Source organism: Heloderma suspectum, chromosome 15 (genome assembly GCF_057233095.1).
Source record: "Heloderma suspectum isolate Gila_16-S chromosome 15, 16-S_ref, whole genome shotgun sequence".
Lineage (NCBI taxonomy): Eukaryota > Metazoa > Chordata > Lepidosauria > Squamata > Helodermatidae > Heloderma > Heloderma suspectum.
In genome coordinates, this window is record NC_139472.1 from 9724970 (window position 1) to 9739672 (window position 14703).

Genomic DNA, 14703 nt, shown 5'->3' on the forward strand with positions numbered 1-14703 from the left:
CCGAATAAAAGGGATCTTCCCGTGCTTTTCGCGCGTTGTCACGCGCGGATCGGGGCAGGCGCGACCCGGGAAGCTTGTCGGCACGGCCTGCGTGGAAGAACAACGTTCAGAAAGGCGCCACGACTGGAAATACGAACCGTATTGTATCTTTCTAAGAAGGCAGATTTGTTGGCTTGGGCCGCTTAGAGGGAACGCATGACTTCCTCGTAACGACAGCTTCACCAGCTACCGGCTTGTTTCCGGACCGAATGCAAAGCGCTGGTTAGTTAGTTAGTTAGTTAGTTATTACATTTCTTCACTGCCCCGTAGCCGAAGCTCTCTGGGCGGTTCACAGCCACCAAACCCCTAAAATGCAACGTGAGAAAATGCGATATAAAAGTCTGAAGCTGCAGCCGAAAATAAAAAATACAACCCGCCACAACAAAACCTTGGCAGCAAGGCAAAGATGTAAAACACAGGAACAGATTTTAAATGACAGAAACCAACTCCACCTGGTGCTGAAAAGAGTACAACGTAGGAGCCAGGCGAGCCTCTCTGGGAAGCTCATTCCACAGCCGGGGGGGCCACAACAGAAAAGACCCTATTCTTAGTTGCCACCCACCTCTCTTCCTTTAGTTCGGACTCCCAGGGAAGGACTACTGAGGATGATTGTAGGTTCCAGGCAGGTATATATGGGAGGCGACGATTTATAAAACCCTACATGGCTTGGGACCAGGCTACCGGAAAGACAGCTTTCTCCTATATGAGCCTGCCTGGATCTTAAGATCTTTGGGAGATGCCCTTCATTTTAGACCGCCGCATTCAGAGGCGCGTTGGGTGGTGACAGATGAGAGGGCCTTCTCAGTGGCAGCTCCCTGGCTGTGAAACTCCCTGCTAAGGGAAGTTACATTCACTCCCTCTCTGCTGTCCTTCCACCAGCAGGCAAAGACCTTTTTATTCAAGCAGGCCTTTGGCATGTAAGCAGGCCTGTGGGGTTGGATGCTGTTTTTATTCTGCCATCATTGTGTTTTTCATGGTGTTTTAATGCATTTGTTTTATCAAAGTTTTATTCAAGTTTTATTTATGATTGTAAGCCGCCTCGAGTGCCATTTCTCTTGGTAGACAGGTGGGGTACAAATCAAATAAATAAAACCATGATTAAACAGAACATCAATTGCACATCTCACAATGTAGTACAGCTTTCGCCACCCTGATGCCCTCCAGTTGGACCACAACTCCCAGAATGCCCCCAGCCAGCCATGGGGAAGGCTGATGTGACACATGGCATCCAGTGCAAACACCCTGATTGACATGTACAATACACTGGAAAAACCACTGCTGATCTTCGCAGAAGAGTCAGAAACAGGAAGACACCCCTGATGCAAGTGTGAAAAATATCCTGAGTCTGCACTCCTACGTCACACGTTCAAAACATGTCAGTGGGTCCTGAGAATGCCGGTAATTTATTGATTTTATGAATAGATAATGCAAGTCAGCCTGCCTCAGCAATAAGACACAAAAGGTGGAGAGCGCAATATTTTAATTTGGCCATGGCATCCATCCATCCATCCATCCACACACACCACATCTCAGATAGCAAGGCTGGGAAAGTCAGAGGCGCTGGCAGAGAAACTAGGCCTGGGAGGATGATGACAATCAGGGCGTTACTGCGATTGGGTCTGGATTGAACAGGGGAAACACAGCTCAGTCACAGAACACATGCTTTGCATGTAGAAGGTTCCCCACCTCTCCAGCTAAAATCTCCAGCTTGTAGCTGATAGGAAAGGCCTCTGCCTGAGAAGCTGGAGGGACGTTGCTGGTCAAAGGAGGCAACAATGAGGTAGTTGAACCAATCGTCTGGCCTGAGGGAAGGTCGCTTCCTTTGTTCCATCCTGTTTTTCCAAGCCCATAAGCTGTCTCTGTAGGCCTCCTCCAAGAGGGCACCAGCAGCTCTCCCTTCAAGACAAAGGCAGCCCAGGCAGTGACCTTTCTGGTCAGTCTGAGATCCTTTTAACTCAGGGGTGGTGGCCCTCAACCTAACTTCAAAAGTCTTCTGCAAGTGATCAGTTAAGACCTCTGGCAAGAGGGCTCTGTCCCTCCCTGGCAGGCCACTGGTTGGGGAGGGAGAGGGGAAAAGGGAAAGAGAGACAGACAGAGCTGGGGGTCCTGAAAGAGAGAAAAGGGTGTGTCTGAAAGACAAAGAGATGGGGTGCCCAAAAGAGAGAGAGAGAGAGAAGGGGGTGTCAGAGAGGAGAGAGGTGTCCGTGAGAGAGGGAGGGGGAGGTGTCCAAGTGAGAAGGGTGTGTGTGTGTGTGTGTGTGTGTGTGTGAGAGAGAGAGGGGGGGGTGTCAGAGAGAGAGAGGGGGGGTGTCAGAGAGGTTATCTGAAGGAGTGCCTCCTCCCATATATGCCTGCCCAGACCCTGAGATCATCCTCAGGGGTCCTTCTCCATGAGCCCCTGCCAAAGGAAGTGAGGCGGGTGGCTACCAGGAAGAGGGCCTTTTCTGCTGTGGCCCCCTGGCTGTGGAATGAGCTCCCTGGAGAGGTTCACCTGGCACCTACGTAGTACTCCCCCCCGCCCCAGGTGAAGCCCTTTTTATTCTCCCAGTATTTTAGCATTTTAGCTTCCTAGTCTTTTAGCTTTGGTGTTTTAAATCTGTATTTTAAATCTCTGCCTTGCTTCTAGGTTTGATGCTGGTTATACCGTTATACAGTGGTTTTAAGTTTTCATATTTCATACTGTTTTATGCTGCGTTTTGTGGTTTTTAATTCTTGTGAACTGCCCAGAGATCTTTGGTAATTGGGCGGTATAGAAATGGAATGAATGAATGAATGAGAGTCCCAGATCGCATAACCTTTTCCCATAGGGGAGTTGCTCCAGCCCCTGGATCAATTCAGTTGCCTTTTTCCATACACCTTTCAGGAGGGAGGAAAAACCCTGCAACATTTGGCTACGCTTGTAGAGGCTAAAAGCCTAAGCCAAATCTGAATTCAAATCTTGCCTCTGCCATGAACTTCCTAGGCAAGCCACTGTCCCTCAGCAGACACTGCAACAAGATGATGCTGATACTGGTCTGTAAATATAAATGTTAATGGATAAAATTGGGGAGTGTGTAGAAGATGCATTCCCAAAGCCATGTGCGTAGGACCTGTCGGAGAAGGTGTGGTGCTATGCAATAGGACTACAGGTACAGTTCCGCACATGTGTTTTCCGCTGTAGCTCGGCGTTCCCCGATGTGACTTTGTAATTGTGTTCCCTAATGTGACTGTGGGGCTACAACTGTCATCAGCTCCAGCCAGCATGGTCAGGGATGCTGGGAGCTGTAGTCCAAAACATCACATTGCTGAAGGTTGTTCTGGCTAGATCCAAATGATTATATCTACCCTGTGTAATGAAGGGAGTTCGTCCGTTCCCCACATTAGGTTATTTTTGAGATTCTTGCTGGGTTGCCGACTTTGGAGCATGTTTAAAAAATAAATTAAAATCCCCTGCATGGCTTAAGTCGTCTTTGAATTTGCACTTTGCTTAATCCTGGCTGTCAGCACATCGGACAGCTCACTGGTGCCAGACAGAATTGCTGGGATTCTACGAAAGCATGTCGATACAGCAGAAATGTGTCCCGGAAGTCAGCTGTTGCACTCGGGGTGTGCTCTCCCATGCATGTTCCATGCGCTTCAGCTCGATCCAGAAAAGACAGAGGTGGGAGGAGGGTGGGACATAGCAGACCCGTTAGTCTGGGAGATGCTGGTTCTGGACAGGGTGCCTCTTCCAAAAGGACCAGATTCATGGTGCTGGGTACTGCAGCCCTTGATTGTTGGCCATGCTGGGAGCTGGGACTTGTAGTCCAACACTTCTTTTGGGCAACAGGCTGGGGAAGGTTGATGTAGGACAGCTATGAGGCCCAACAGACCTGGCCCATAGACACAGAGTGAGTGCCCTTTAGAAGCTGCCCCAGAATCCTTTGCAACACACTGGGGTTCCATGACAGGCAGTAATGAGTAGGAGGTGGAACTTCCCAAGCCTATTCTCCTGGCTTGAGCTCATATGCAAAACATTAACATGTATTAGGGCTGTTCCCCCCCCATTCAAGAAATCACAGTTGATTCATTTAAGGAGTTTGGGTTGATTAATCTAGCAATTAAACAGATGAAATCTGCAGTTAAACTGATGAAAAGGACTGTCTATTCTCTTTGGGTTTTAGATGATACTCAACAGCAAGCATAATATTATAATGGGTGTTGCCCTCCTGTGTGTAGGAGAGAAGGTGGGGGCGGGATGCCTCTTCTAAGATGGTGCTAGGAGAGGCATTCCCTCCTGTGAGAGAGAGAATGGAGAATGCCTCCTATAAGGTGGTGCCTGTCACCCACAATTCTGGAACATTCTTGCTTTAAAAACAGATTTTTAAAAAATCTTCTGCACAGTTAAGTCGGGGAACCTTTTTATTCGATTAATCTGACCTCTGTGAACCATCTCTCTCTAGTATTAAACTGCCTTTCCAGTGCAAATGTAGGACTGGCTAGTTATTTGGCAATGCTGTGTCTTTTTCATGTATGTTTCCTTTCAATACACATTTAACATAATGAAATAAAAATAAAACGTTTAGCCCCGGTTATGCTCAACCATCTGTGTCCACCAGTGACTACAGTAACTGGACTTAGAAAAAAAAATTGATTCCCCTCCTGTGCCCAGTTTTCCATTCCCCCTTAACAATCAGCATTCCATGCTCATGAGCATGCTCAGTGTTCATTAGGCCATTTTGGGGGGGGTGTCGTCCACCCCCCCCAGTTTCATTTCCCTAAAGACATGTTGCATTTCTGCCAACCTTGGGATTTATTACTTATTTTATTCATTATCATCAATTACATACCACCTTATTTGCTAAAAAGCCAATGCTGATACCTCTCTCTTGTGCATCGGCAGTGCTGTTTTGGCCCATAAAATGATTGTCACTCACCCCAAATATCGCTGATAGAAGGAATGATTCAGCACTCAGATGCACAGCAACACAGGTGCAAGGCAAAGGAAAAAGGTTTATCAACTCCCTTTGGTAGAACCCTCCACTTCTGGCTTTCTCTATCCCGGTCGAGACACCTCAGCGATTCCAGGAACCCTCACATGCCTCCTGTCCCCTTTGCTTCACATCAAAAAATTATCTTGATGCTCATGTACTTTGAAATGTTTACACGCTCTGAGCATTGGCACTAGGCATCCTTTTCTCTCTGTGCCAGGTACTAATTCTCTACCGGAGATTGTTTAGACAATCGGCTTCATCTCTAGAAGGCTTTGTGAAGACACCTGACTGAATTCCAGGAGGGAAGCCACCACTTGGCTTTCTGCACACGTCTAAAGAGATGAGCTGAAGGAATGCAACTCTTTGAGTGCTTGATCCTGGTTTCCTTGGTGTTGTCTCAAGCAACGGAGGCCTCAGAGCTGTGTGTCCCCCTCCCCCAAATTTGGATAGCTCTTTTGCTTTTCGAAATTCAATTTAGAGCAGGGGCTGGAAATAGCTAGCTTTCCAGATCTTATTGGACTACAACTCCTATCATCCATCACCATTGGTTGTGCTAGCTAGGGCTGATGGGAACTGCAATCCAACAATATCTGGAGGGACACATTTTCCCCACCCTTGAATTGGAGGAACACTCCAAAACAGATCTCCTTCAGGAACATGCAGGCAGCCCGTAAGATGAAGATGAAGAAGAAGGTGCAAGAGAAAACTCCCCCTTTTTGAGGGAGCCCACCCATCCAGTGGTGTAGTGGAGCCAGGGCTTGCAGGAATGGCATCCTGCACACTTTTATTAGCAGGAGCGCTGATGTCACCTGCCACCCCCCCCGCACACACACTTCCCAGTTCCTTCAGGGCTTAGCTGCAATACTCACAGTAACTGGGTGAGAGTATAACAAAGTCTGATATAGGGTGATGAGTCCCATTCAGACCAGGGATCTAGAAAGCGTTGTGGTGGTGAGGCTGCACAGAAGAGCTCTTCTAACCTCACATGGCTTTCTTGATTACACCAAGAGCATACATAGAATTTGCACGTCAAACCTCGTGCAGATATAATTCATAAATATCAGATCAGATATCAGATATAAATGGAATTTGGTCCCTATACGATCATACTCCCCATTCGCTACAGTGGGAAGCCAAGCTCACTCAGGGAGACTTTGCTCCAGAGGTGATGGCGTCTCAAGGCACGCACATTCCTGATACATTGAGAACTCCATCTTGGACGTCGCCCTGGCCCACTTTCGATCCATTAGTCCGCCATCACTGCATCACCTCGCAGGTGTTTAGCCGCTGAGCCACAAGTCAAAAGAGCGACCACAAGGCTGCTTGTTTTTCCACAGAGTGTTAAAACTAGAGCTGTGCGCAATGGGCCTCTTGAAATTCTCCACCTTACTTGCAGGCAGAGAAATTCGGGAGACAATTTCACCTAATTTCTCCAGGGGGAGGAGAAATTCTCGACAGTTTCGCCCAGCTAGGGCTCCCTGTCGGCAGGGCTAGTAGCACAGCTTCTTTCTTTTTTGGGAAGGGGTTTGGGGGGTTTCGTGCTGCAACAGCATCAACTGTCTTCACAGGTTGGCCCCCAGGTTGTATCCACCACAACGCAGGTGTTGTGTCCAGCTCCAGGGCTGAGGTGGAGTTAGTGCTCTGCCAAAATCTGTCCTCCAATTTCCTGAATGTTTCCTCCCCCCATGAAAGAGGCTTCCATTGTTCTGCCTCATTCAGGATGTTTTAGAATTTATTTTTGTGGTGTTCAGGGGCTTACCTAATCCCAGCGAGCCTCCCAGGCTGCCTGCACGCCCTGATCAGAAAAAGGCCCAAGGGAGGAATTAACTCATGGTGCCTTAAACTGGGCTTTAAGTGAAGTGTAGGAAGCTGAGGCAGTTACAGGTGGCCAGAGAGATGATTGTACAATGAAAAACAGGATACTTGTGCTCACTCCTCGGCCACCTCGTAAGTAAGATAAGTCCAAGAAACCCAGACACGACCCATGAGAATTTCTCTGAAATTTCTTCACCACTGAATTTCTTTTTGAGAGCAATTTCTCTTCTATCAAATTGAATGAGAATGGTAAAAAAAATATGGGAGAAATTTTCAGTCCAGCACTAGCTAAAATGGATAATTCAGGCTGTTGTTCCACAGGATGTCGTAACTTCGGGCTGTAAGGGTCTCTTCACCTAGTTTCCGGAAATGACGGCATGATTTCTGAGACCCCTAAGACTCCATAGCTCACGGCCTTGCCTAAAATCTAATCAATATGGGAGAAATCTAATCAATATGGGAGAAATTTTCAGTCCAGCACTAGTTAAAATGGATAATTCGGGCTGTTGTTCCACAGGATGTTGTAACTTCGGGCTGTAAGGGTCTCTTCACCTAGTTTCCGGAAATGACGGCATGATTTCTGAGACCCCTAAGACTCCATAGCTCACGGCCTTGCCTAAAATCTAATCAATATGGGAGAAATCTAATCAATATGGGAGAAATTTTCAGTCCAGCACTAGTTAAAATGGATAATTCGGGCTGTTGTTCCACAGGATGTCGTAACTTCGGGCTGTAAGGGTCTCTTCACCTAGTTTCTGGAAATGACGGCATGATTTCTGAGACCCCTAAGACTCCATAGCTCACGGCCTTGCCTAAAATCTAATCAAAATTGCGGATCTAGAAATGCTAATACATAATACATACAGTCACACATGATGCACAAAATGCAATGGCTGGTCTCATGAGGGGAAAGCATTTTCCCAGCAAGAATATATTGTTCCCTGTTGTAATGCAAAGTATTTTGAGATGGTGTGGTCTTGAATGGACAATGAGACCCATCAGCTTTACAAAAGGCCTGCTCCTGGCAGAGATGAAAACTGCTAGAACTGGCTCATTGATATGAATCCACACCGCTGCCTGCGTTTTTGGACTCTTCTTGTTGGAGACTCCCATGGAGATTCTGTCAAGGCTAATCGGCCTTTATGGAGCTGCCCTTGGTGAAAGGGAGTTCGAGCTCTCAGACAGACACTTAAAAGAGGGATAGAGAAATGCATGGAAGATGAGGCTATCAGTGGCCGCTAGTCCTGAATGTATATGGACTACCTTCAGGATGAGAGGCAGTATGGCTATGTACACCATTTGTTTGGGAACGTGGGCAGGAGGGTGCTGTTGCACTCATGTCCTGAATGGCTATGGACTACCTTCAGGATGAGAGGCAGTATGGCTATGTACACCATTTGTTTGGGAACGTGGGCAGGAGGGTGCTGTTGCACTCATGTCCTGAATGGCTATGGACTACCTTCAGGATGAGAGGCAGTATGGCTATGTACACCATTTGTTTGGGAACGTGGGCAGGAGGGTGCTGTTGCACTCATGTCCTGAATGGCTATGGACTACCTTCAGGATGAGAGGCAGTATGGCTATGTACACCATTTGTTTGGGAACGTGGGCAGGAGGGTGCTGTTGCACTCATGTCCTGAATGGCTATGGACTACCTTCAGGATGAGAGGCAGTATGGCTATGTACACCATTTGTTTGGGAACGTGGGCAGGAGGGTGCTGTTGCACTCATGTCCTGCTTATGAGCTTCCCATTAGCATCTGGTTCGCCACTGTGGGAACTGAATACTGGACTAGATGGACCGTTGGTCTGATCCAGCAAGTCTGTTCTGATGCTCTTATTCTCTTATGTTCCTGAGAGGAGCAGCTTTCCCCCACCTCTTCATGCTGCAACCTCAGTCTAAACCCTGCCTCTTTTGTGTGCAGGTTTCATACACTTTTCGCAGCTGCCCTCCTGGCATCTGCCACATCCTCTTCCAGCACCAGGGCCAACACGTTCACCGAAAGCTATTTGGGGGCTGGGCTGGACTGGGGAGTGTTGGACTGGGGAGACCTGGGTTCGAGTCCCCACTCTGCCATGAAGCTCACTGGGTAACTTTGGGCTGCTGACTGACTCTCAGAGCCAGTCCTGCTCAGACCGGGTCAGGCTCAATGTTAAGGTAACAGAGGGACAAATCCAAAGGCAGGTCAATAAACAAGCAAGTTGGTGGTTTCAAGGAGCGAGGTCTAAGAGGCAGCCAAGGCAAGTGAGGACTCAGTCCAAAAGCAGAGGCAGGCAAGAGTCCAAGGCCTGGTAGCACAGAGGCCCAAATACATGGGAGAGCCAGAGAAATGAGTGTACAAGGCACTGGAAGCTGAGGTAAAGTGTGGTTTCCAACAGCTCTCAAGGTCCAATGAGCGCTGATCTTGCCAGAGCCCTGAATGGGGCATTCAGGGCTCAGCTAAAGTCCATCACAAGCATGTGTAAAAAAGTCCTCCTCGTGAGGAGAGCCCTACTCACAGGAAGCCTTGTTGCTGTGGTTCTTGAGGTGTGAAATGAAATAGTAGTAGTAGTAGTAATAATAATAATAATAATAATAATAATAATAATAATAATAATAATAATAGGAAGCGGATTAATTTAATGAGGACCACCCCTCCTGTTGCAAAGGCAAAAAACCCAGTGGATTTTCCTGAGTCACTGCTGGTTAATCCCCCAGATAAACTGTAGCATTTCTCTGAGGGTCTTTGCTGACCGTCGATGACGGGGAAGAAAGTGAAGAAGACCTGACGAGCTTCAACGCAGAAAGTGTGTTTGTGGGGCCCCAGTTATGGGCTCAGCTGGTGGCGGCAGAGGCAAGCGGCCATTTTAATTCCCCACAATGCCTTGAGGAGATGCTACAGTTAGGTTGTGGTGCAGCTAGGTCATTCTAGACCCTGGACATAATGGTCTTACAGGGTGTGTGTGTGTGTGTGTGTGTGTGTATGCGCATGGGCGCTCTTTAAACAGCAAACATATTATTTCACTCACTTCAATAATGCAGTAAGCCCGGGGGTCCCTCTTGCTCATTCTGTTGTGTGGGCCCCCGGACATCGGCCCCAGACTTGCCCTGATGGTACCACTATGGGAAAGTCCAGACCTTCAGACATTGTCCAATGAGATCACAGCCGTGCGAATGTCCAACCTAGGTGCTCTTTCACCTCTTCTGTCCCTGGACTGTTTCCTTCAGCAATTGTTGCTGTTCTTCCACCCTTATCAGGTCTTGAACTTTGCTGTACCGTCATGGCTGGCAAAGCGCGCTCTAGTAGGTCCTCTCCTGGTGGGCTCACCTAGCACCCATGGTGGCTGCTCACAACGGCACTCTCATTTAAATTTCCCACAATGCTACTGAGCGATGCTACATCAGAGGCACTGTGGGAAAGTAAAATGGCAAGCAGAGTGGAGGGAAAAATGGTCATCTGCCATGCTTGTACAAGCATCCCTGTGCGCGCTTCTCTCATTTTGTTCCCCGATTTCTTCCTCCCCGCTAGACCCCAACCATCTAGCAGTTGATACGCCATTTTTAGAATCATTTTCCGCCGGGGAGGGTGGTGGTGGTGGAGGCGGAGAGAAAGGATATTCTCTTCTCGAACAAGATGTTCTTAATTCAGAGACACGTAATCCTTTTATTTTGGGCACAAATGATTCCTCAGCGCATACGAGACAATCTTCTGGGCTCGCCCCTGTGGTTTTTCCGTTTGGCTAGAGGTGCCGAGATTCCGCGACGCTTTTGTTCTTCCGAATCCAACGGGGCCTGCCGAGGGAAGAGAAGCCGGAGAGGGCTCCTAGCACAGGGGCGGCCACAATTAACGCACAGCTGCTGACGCAGATGCCAAGAGAAAGGCTAGGCCTTTCAAAGCACCCAGCAATTATGTGGATTCCCTTGGCTTGTGCTGAAAGCTTCGCTTTTAAACACCGACCGTGAGAGCCAGCCAGCGCCAGCAACCAGTGAGGTCAGGCAGTTGCAGAGACTGATCCTTAAATCTACCGCGGTCCCTAAACTCAGGGGGCGGGGGGCTGGCTGGCTAGGAAGTGAAAAGCAACACGCTTATCATCAGGGCACATCTCTTGCCTTGACTGGCCCACTAAAGCACTGCTGTGCGAAGCTAGCCAACGAGCTTAGTAGCAAGTGACTTAGAATTGTCTACTTACATGCCCCCCCCCCAATTTAGTCTGAGGCAGCTTTTCCCCAGCTTGGCGCCCTCCAGATGGTTGGGACTACAACTCCCATCACCCCCAACTCCTCAGTACTCTGGCTGGGGCTGATGGGAGTTAGGAACATCAGAGGCTGCCTTATATCGAGCCCAGTATTGTCAACTATGATCTGGTTTGCACATTACCGATAACTCAAGTGTACAGGTAGAGTATGGATTGCGGTTGAATCATGGGTTGTCGTTACCTGCAAACCCTGCGCTATGGTTTAACTAGGGGTTGTTAACCATGAAACAACCCAGAGTTCACAAGGCAGCAAGAAACCATGGGTTCTCTTCCTGGGTTGTTTATGGTGCAGGGTTCAAAAGTAATGACAACCCATGATTCAGCCAATACTCTGGGTTGCCACTATGTGCGAACCAGGCCACCGATTGACAGCAGCTCTCTGGGGGTTTCAGGCAGGAGTTTTTCCAACCCTACCTGGAGATGCTGGGGATCGAACTTGGGACTTTCTGCATGCAAAGCAGGGGCTCTGCCACTGAGCTACATTCCTTCCCATTGTATCCCAACAACATCTGGAGGACCACAGGTTGGGGAAGGCTGGTCAATACAAACGTTGAGCTGCCCCCCCCCCCCAAGATCAAATAAAAAGTGACACTCCATATTTAATCATCATCCCCTATAAGCGTATGCAGTGAATGCCCCCAAGCCAAGGAAGAAGGCTCTTTCACTGCCCCCTCCCCAGTGTGAAGATATTCACTCCCTTTTCCCACCCCCCTGCTTCTCAGCCCACCCTCCCCAGTGTGAAGATATTCACTCCCTTTTCCCATCCCTCTGCTCCTCAGTCCACGCAAGCACAGCCAAGGCAGGAAAGGGAAAGATTTCACCAAAGAATCGCTACTCGCGCCGGAAGGGAAGGGATTAAAAGGCCCCTTTGAACATGTCCCAGGTTGGGGCAGAGGGTGGGGCTGCTGTGTGCTGGGCCACAACTCCCACCATCCCAAGCCAACATGACATATTGTAGTCCAGCCCATCCGGACGCTGCCAAGTTGGGAGAAGGCTGTTATAGAAGGGAGAACCTGGAATGAGGTGTGGAGGGTGGCAATAAGGGAGAGGACCTTCTCGGTGTTGCCCCCCAATTATGGAGTGATTTCCCTTACGAGGCCCACCTGGCACCAAGATTGTTATCTTTCTGCTGCCAGGTTAAAACTGCCCTCTTCTCACAGGCATTTAGTAGCATATAATGAGATTTTAATCAGGTCCTGCATTGTCTTTGGTTGATTGTTTTTGAGACACATGCTGTCTGTACGTGCGCTGATTGTTTATCTATTTTTATGCAAACGGTTGGCACTTTAATGTATTTTTAATGGTTTTTAATCTTTGAGAACTGCGCAGAGCTTCAGCTATGGGGCGGTATAGACATAATAAATGAGCAAATCTGCCCTATGTCAGCAACACTCTTTAACAGCCTGAACCTTTGCACTGGATTTTTCAGTGTCGCAAGTCCCTTTGGGAGCCAACATTGCTTAAAAGCAGGGTATAAAATCTTTAAAAAGACTTTGACCCTGTAGAAGAATGAAACAATACTAACTGTGAATGAGTGGATCATGAAAATGATGAAGCTGGCAGAGATGGCAAAACTTATTATAATTACAGAAGGATTAATAATTAAATTTATGTCAGAATGGAAACCTTTTTTAGAATTTGTACAAGAAATAGAGAAAAATGATAGCTATGTATGTGGATTCTGATCTTTGAGATGGTCAACTTTTTTGTTAAAAATTAGGAGAGAAATGAGATAATGTCTGTGAACTCCATGTATGATATATGACTAAGATAAGAAGCAGAGAACAATAAGCATTTGTTGTGTAAGGGGAGCCGAAGGTAGATACCTTATAATCTTGGATGTATTTTCATGTATCCCGCTGTGTGTTGTTGTAATGTGTATCGTGTGTCTATGTTGTCCCCCCTCCTTTTTTCTTTTAAATAAAAAAATAAAACTAATAAAAAAAATACTTCGACCCTGTTTTTTTGACCATAGTTCTCCAAGTGACAAATTAGTTTATAAGACTGGAGTATTTCCCCAACGCCCTGCTGCTCCCCACACCATCTTTTCCCAACAGCACTATCAAGGGCCTGTTTAGAAACTAAACAGCAGTCTCTGGCAACACATTGATTTTGCAGGTTTTGTGGCTGCAGAGGGACTTAAGGGCTGCTTGGCATGTTTCCCGGCAGCCAGACCCCACTGCGGTCTCCGCCGGTTAGGTGCGTATGAAAGTGCAGGACAGGCTCATCCCTAAACATGTGTGATTGGCTGTGTCTCCCCAGTATGGTTCCTTCCTGGGAAAATTTAGGGACACAAGCTCCCAAACTTTATGAAGAAACAGGAGTGGAAGCAGGCTACCACAAAAAAAGCCATGAAGAATACCAGTTGTTCTTCCAGCTCTGAACAGACGTTCCATGGTTACAGCTCAAAACACAGGGTTATTTTTAAGCTGCGGCTTATTTTTTTAATACATGCTAAAACAGGGCTAGGCAACCTTTTTTTAGAACCATGGGCAGTTGGCAATTTGAGAAACAATCCTGAGCACCACCACAAAATGGCTGCTATGGGAGGTGTGGCTAATCACAAGGGTAAGTATTCTTCCCAAAAGAGTATGGGGCAGAGGTGGGGTCTATGTCCCAGCACACCATACAACTCTTTTGAACCCACAGCTGATTAAAAAAAAGATTAACATATTTTTTGAAGGGAGGGGTAGGGCACATTGGGGGGGTTCTATGAAGGTGTCCTACCGCAGTTCTAAAAGCATTAGCAAATAATATCATTGCAAAATATGCTGCAATATAAGCAGTGACAAGTTCAGCCGTTGAAGCGAGCAGACCTCACTGCACCCTGCTGTTGGCAAGCAGGCATTTCGAGGAGAGCGAACAAAAGTTTGCCCGAGCAAGTCAAAACATGATCCTGAAGCTTTTGTTCCAAAAGAACAGCAGCTCAAAATGGAGGAGTCCCCATTTGAAAGCCATGTTTTTGAATTTCTGAAGTCTCACCTGCTCTGGAAGCCCTCACTTTTACAGATGTGTTGGAGAGGCAATTACGACACACACTCAGGACCAGGAGTGTTAATGGGCCCTTACCTAAATGATTCTGCACCAAGGGAAGTTACCTGCTGCAACCCGTGAAGAATGCTCGGTCCATTTAGCAAAAATTACTCCGATTTCACTAGTCATGGGGAGGACAAGGGGAGTGTAGAAGCACAGAAGCTCCCAGCATAGCTGGAATTATTGCTCAATCACCACACCGGGAAGCATTTCTTCCCATCCCTACAGGCTCCTGCTTTCTACCATCCCCAGGTCTCGAGTCTTGTATAACCCCATGCGCTTTCTTCCTCGCTGCCCTAGACATGGGACATGTACATGGTGCCACCCTAATCCCCTCTTTCCAATCCTACCTCTTCTGCAAGGCCTTTGGCTTATTCCCTTCACCCTCATTTTCCAACTGTACCCAAACTTTAAGCATGTGTGATGTAGTAGCTAAGAGGCTGAGCTATGCAACAGAAGGTCCCTGGTTTGACTCTTACCTCAGCCATGAACTTAGTAGGTGCCCTTAAGCAAGTTACTCTGTCTGAGGACTTGGTCTCGCCCATCTGCAATACTAGCACTGATTTACATTATAGCAGGGGTGGGGAGGGAGGGCTGCTTTCCCTCAGGAGTAATGTGTTGGGGGCTAG